Source organism: Antechinus flavipes, chromosome 4 (assembly GCF_016432865.1).
Source record: "Antechinus flavipes isolate AdamAnt ecotype Samford, QLD, Australia chromosome 4, AdamAnt_v2, whole genome shotgun sequence".
Taxonomy (NCBI): Eukaryota; Metazoa; Chordata; class Mammalia; order Dasyuromorphia; family Dasyuridae; genus Antechinus; species Antechinus flavipes.
The window spans coordinates 41,107,816-41,114,108 of record NC_067401.1 but is presented as its reverse complement, the minus strand read 5'-3'; the positions used below and the strand labels follow the sequence as shown (position 1 = coordinate 41,114,108).

General features: G+C 44.1%; 1 non-coding gene across 1 annotated transcript; it reads left to right on the top strand.

Annotated features, from left to right (window-relative positions):
* Nucleotides 1-5,401: 5,401 nt before the first annotated feature.
* TRNAS-AGA (transfer RNA serine (anticodon AGA)) lies at nucleotides 5,402-5,483 on the top strand. Its single transcript has one exon. It is a non-coding gene; the product is annotated as a tRNA-Ser (tRNA).
* Nucleotides 5,484-6,293: the final 810 nt, after the last annotated feature.

Genomic DNA, 6,293 nt, shown 5'->3' with positions numbered 1-6,293 from the left:
AAGAAATTGTTAAACAGTTGCTTGATGGACAAAAAATAGAGCCATCCTTTAGCCCATACAATTCTCCAGTTTTTGTAAATATCAAAAAAGACAGGAAAATGGAGAATGTTAATAGATCTTAGAGCTATTAATGCTGCCATGGTGCCTATGGGGGCATTACAGCCGGGACTACCTTCACCTACAGCAATCCCACAATCATGGCATATAGTGGTGATAGATATTAAAGACTGTTTCTGTAGCATACCCCTACATCCTTCTGATAAAGAAAAGTTTGCATTTTCAGTACCCTTCACAAATTATCAGAGTCCATATGAAAGATATCAATTCAAAGTCCTTCCACAAGGGATGGCAAATAGTCCAACCCTCTGTCAATACTATGTGGCCCAAATAATTCTACCCATCAGAAAGCAGGCTTCACAGGCCATGATCATCCATTATATGGATGATATCTTAATAGCTCATCCTTGTGAAAAGGAACTTAAGAAAATACTGAATCAAATCACCTATGAACTTCAGAAGCATGGCCTTCTAGTTTCTCCTGATAAAATACAGCTCACACATCCCTTTAAATATCTAGGACACAACCTCCACGCTTCAAAAATAATGTGAACCATTCCAACCATTGATATATATAAGTACAAAACATTAAATGATTTTCAAAAATTGGTAGGAGCTTTACAGTGGTTGAGACCATCCCTTCCCATATCACCCAGACAGATGCAGCCCCTATATGATATCCTGCGAGGAGATGCCTCTCTTACCTCCCCTAGAAAATGGTCACCAGAAGCTTTAAAAACTATTGAGCATCTGCAACATCTCACTATAGACAGTCTAGTATACGTAGACCCAGAGAAGCCCATACAGTTTAAGATTCTCCAAGAAGATACTAATGCCCCCTATTGGGGATGTCTTTATCAGGCACAAGGAATCCTTGAATGGATCTACTCTCGGAGAATTTCCCAAAAAACAGTTAATAAGCTACAACAGCTTGCCAATTTTCTTCTAGCAGCTAAAGAACACTGTGAAGCGGTGTTTGGGAAATTCTTTATCCTCTCCATAACTATCTCCCCACAAACTCTTCACACCTTGGCACAAGACAGTATAGAATGGGCAATGGTACTTACTTCTATGCCTATAACTTCTCAGCCAGCGGCCACACCACCCCTCTTAAGAGCTTTCACAGAAATTGCTCTAACTAGCCCCACAAAGGTAATCTCATCCACTCCTGTGGAAGGGCTGAATATATTCACTGATGCTACTAAAAATAATAAAGCAGCAATATACAATGCCTCCACAGGAGAGAAATGGGTACTACATACTCCATATACATCTACCCAGAAAAATGAACTATATGCAATAGTCACAGTATTAGAGAAATTTCCTCATATTCCTATTAATCTAATTACAGACAGCCAGTATTGCTATCTACTAGTACCCCACATTCCTGAGTCTTTTATCCCTTCTGACTCTCCAATATATTCCCTCCTTACCAATCTACAACAGATACTTCAAACTAGAGTATACCCTATATACCTTCTACACGTTCACTCACATTTAACTACATCGGGACCAATATATCAAGGCAACGCTGTAGCTGATCAGCTTCTTAACATAGTTACATTAGAACAGCATCCTGCAGCTGTAGCTCATGAGAAATATCATCTTTCCGCCCGCTCCCTCACACATCTCTACAACATTCCAAAATCGTTAGCTAGGACTATAGTTAAATCATGTGTCTCGGACCTCGACCCATTGACCCCAGCCATAATCCTAGAGGTCAATCAATACCCAATGAACTGTGGCAGATGGATGTAACCCATATAGGGATAAAGGTTATTCACGTGTCTGTGGATACATTTTCAGCATGGTGTACGCATCCATACAACCCAAAGAGTCTGCCACTGCAGTTATTACTCATATGTATGAACAGATGTCCCTCCTAGGGATCCCATTGGCCGTTAAAACTGATAATTGGCCAGCCTATACTTCCAAAGCCTTTTCAGAATTTTGTAAAGAATTTTCCATTCAACATATTACAGGCATCCCTTATAACCCCACAGGTCAGGCTATAGTAGAGAGAGCTAACAGAACTTTAAAAACTACCTTCTTTAAAAAGGGGGAGTTAGCCAGAGAGCCATATCAAAAAAAGAATTAGCACAGGTATTGTTCACTATGAACTTTTTACAGATAAGGCAAGATGGAACATCAGCTGCACAAAGATTCTTTTCCATAACTAAGGACTCAGATAAAAATACATATAACTTACCAGACAATATACCTGATAATTTAATCTCACCAAAAACAAAAACCTGTCTCCCTGATACAAAAATTTTATGGAAAAATGACAAGGGAGAATGGAAAGGACCTGTCACAGTGGTTGACAGGAAACAGGGATACTTATCAATATACCCTGATGATGATCCTAACAAAGAAAAGATCTGGCTACCATTGCATAGAGTAAGAGAATTGGGCAATGAACCAAAAGTGTTAATTACATCTGATCAGTAATGATTACAGCTAAATAGGTCTAGCCTATTCAGAAAGGAGTGAGGTTCCTTTCTCATCTTTACAGGACCCTTGCTGCTGGCTACACCGTGGAAGATAATAATAATTTACCCAGGAACTCTCCTGAGGGAATGTTTTCTTATGCTCTCTTTCAGAAAACAACATGGGGACACTCACGCTGGGACAAATCCTATTGACCCTGCTGTCTACCACGAGGGCTGCTGGAAGAACACCCTACAGCATATATAATTACACATGGGTAGTGATGAACAGCCGGAGTGACATCATTTTGAGCGAATCACATATCAGTGATCAACCCTGGTGGCCTACCCTTTATCCAGATTTATGTAAATTAGCGCTAGGTGCCCCGCCTAACTAGGATCTTGAGGATTACCACAATCAGAAAGCCCCTCCAAATAGAGACGCTTGGTCTTCGGAAGCCCTTACAGCCTTAGGCTCAGCTGGAGGGTGTGGGTCACATGACAGGAGAAGCATGTTGAGGACTGTCCCCTTTTACGGCTGCCCTGGAACCCATAGGGACGGCTCCCTTACATACAAGTGTGGCGGCCCCTCCGACTTCTTTTGCCGTTCTTGGGGATGTGAAACCACAGGGGACACTTATTGGGGCCCCTCCTCCTCCTGGGATCTCATAACAGTAAAAGCTAACTACACCCATCACATGTGGAATACCCCCACATGGAAAAAGATTAATGAATGCCAGCATCAGTGGTGTCACCCCCTCAAGATCACTTTCACAGAACCGGGGAAGAAGTATCCCTCATGGGACAGGGGAGCCACCTGGGGTCTAAGGTTATATAAAGAACGTTATGACTATGGGCTACTATTCACCATTAAGCTCCTCAAAACCTTTCCCACCCCATCTTCTCCCGTGGCTGTGGGACCAAACACAGAACTTCACACCAGGTCCGGCCACAGAAAACCACCCCCTTTTAGTAAACCGAACTCTCCTACCCATGCTACCCCCCTTTAGCTTCCCCACATCGCTTTTCCAACCCACCATACCTGAGGGACCGCCCTCTTCTGCCACACTGCTCTTAGCATTAGTAAATACCTCGGCACAAGCCCTCCAGAAAACGAACTATACGCAGACGGGACTGTTGGATCTGTTATTCAGCCACGCTGCCTTTTTATGAGGGCCTCGCCCATTTCGGTGAACCGGTATTCACAAATGACACCCAACTCCTTCGCTGGGGCATTGATGCACAACAAGGCCTCACACTTATTAAATCACCGGTCTAGGACTCTGCCTCCTGGGACCATCCATGCTTCCCCCGTCAGCTCATACCCGTTTGTAACCAGACAATCGTCATCAATTCCTCATTTACGTATGTAGCGGCCCCTAATAACTCCTACTTTGCCTGCTCCTCTGGGCTGACCACTTTTATCCGCTCCACCTCCTTTTTAAGCAAACAAGATTACTGTGTGCTCGTGTCACTTTTTCCTCACCTCACGGTACACCCAGCCGACAAGCTCTTAAACTCTTGGGACTCAAGGGCTGACGTTAGGATCAGAACAAGGAGAGAGCCCTTGACAGCAATCACACTTGCTGTAGTCATTGGCCTTGGCCTAACCGGTGGAACAGGGATTGCCTCTCTAGTTACAACCAACCACCAATACGCGCCTCTGAGTGCAGTTATTGATAAAGACCTTCAGGAACTCCAAGCTGGCCTTGAGAATCTAAAAGATTCTGTGGCCTCCCTGGCAGAAGTAGTACTACAAAACAGAAGGGGTTTAGATCTGTTGTTTTTACAGCAAGGCGGCCTTTGCGCTGCGCTAAAAGAAGAGTGTTGTTTCTTTGTAAATAAGCTTGGCCTGGTAGAAAATAGCTTTCAAAAGGTCAGGGACAGTTTGGAAAAACGTAAAAAAGAGAGAGAGCAACAAGAATCCTGGTACCAAAACTGGTTCTCTACTTCCCCTTGGCTAACAACATTGCCTCCTAGTGTCCTAGGCCCACTCGTGGGCATCCTACTTTTGGTTTCTTTTGGCCCATGGCTGTTCAATAAATTAACCATCTTTATTAAGTCTCAGGTTGACTCCGCGATACAGAAAAATGTTCAGGTTGTTTACCAACGAATCCACGACTCAGAGTCAGTGGACGATCTGCACACCACACAACCTGAGCCCCTTTGTTTCACTGAAGCTGATCTTAACACTCCATGGTACTGGAAACTTTGCCTTACATAAATTAACTATCCCCCGGCGCCTGTGTGTCTCTGTATAACTACCTCCCTTTGATCATGCATAACCGAAAGGCTATGACCCTCAGGTCTGGCTGACGGAGCTTGAGCCACAACCGTAAGACCACCACCGCGCCATGACGGGCAACTTCAGGGCATTCCCACCCACCTGAGACAGGGCCCTGGTGTGGCGGGGACCCACGGGTCAGGCGTGGCCTGCCCTGACGACCTAAGCCAGCGCTCTGTGGCCGCGATCCTCAAGTTCACGCAGAAGGGACCCAGGGCATAAGCCATTTGTGTATAAAAATCTGGTTACTGAGACGAGGCGAACCGTGCTTTCAGCACTATCTTTAAACAAACAGGGGGAATTGTTGGGGGTTAAGATCCCTAGATGCCAAAAAACACAGGCTTGCTAGGTTTGCTACAAGATTACTTTATGGTATCAGACACCCTGATTGGTGCTGAAAAAACCAAAGAGCTATATATGCAATGTACTTCCTGAAGTTAGCTCTCTGTGCCTGATGTATCTGTGTAAGAATAAACTTCGTTTGTTCTCTGGCAACTCGGCTCAGTGTTTAGTTCTTCCTCGGAAGCCGGTGACGACCAAAGGCCCAGAAGATGGGTAAGTAGAGGGCAGAGACTCCGCTCGAGAAACACGTCACGCTACAAAGCTTTAAAGAGAACTGCTTAGTGTACAGGTAGTCGTGGCCGAGTGGTTAAGGCGATGGACTAGAAATCCATTGGGGTCTCCCCGCGCAGGTTCGAATCCTGCCGACTACGGGGTTCTTGCACTTTTAAGAACAAACAGCAAAAGCAGTTCCTCCAGTGGCTTAGAAACACGCCAGTACTCTGAGGCAGTGCAAAATTGTGCTTAAAAAATTGTCATTACTACACCTTCTGGCCGAGATAGATACACCCTCGACAAGTCCTTATTTAATTAAGTAAGGTCCCTTTCCCGATGAAATTGCGATATCGTGAACCAGCCAGGGACATGGAAAAAGAAAGGGCCGCGTAGGGAAAAGATGAAATTATTGAAATTGCATCTTTTCTTTCAACAACCCAGGATGATCGGAACTACTAAAGGTTCTGGATCTAAACTAATGCTCTACAGCTGCTGTTTTCATGTGGTCTGGGGACTCTTGAAAGTCCCTGAGAACTTTTAAAGGTTCCGAGAGGACCAAATTATCTTCATAATACTAAAACTTTTAAATTTCTAATATGGTAAATATAGATGGATGTCATATAACCCACATAAACAAAAACTCCTGGGGAGGGAAATGTTCCTTAATTTTTTTTTTTTAAAGTATAAAAGAGTCCTGTAGAGAACCGGAACTCTGGAGAAGTATACTTGAGACTTCCGGCTCTCTACAGAGTTCTGCGATCAAAAAGTTTCAGAATTGCTGGCCTGGAGAGGAAAAGGGCAAAACCCCAAAGTAAGGCAGGAAGCCCCGAAGGAAGGCCTGATAATTTTTATTTTGGATTATTTCTCTCATATGAATTGACTACAGTGGGTAGCTACCTAACTCAGTGGATAGAATGCTGGCCTGCAGTCCGGAAGATTCGTCTTTCTGAACAATGGGTAGAAGAGAC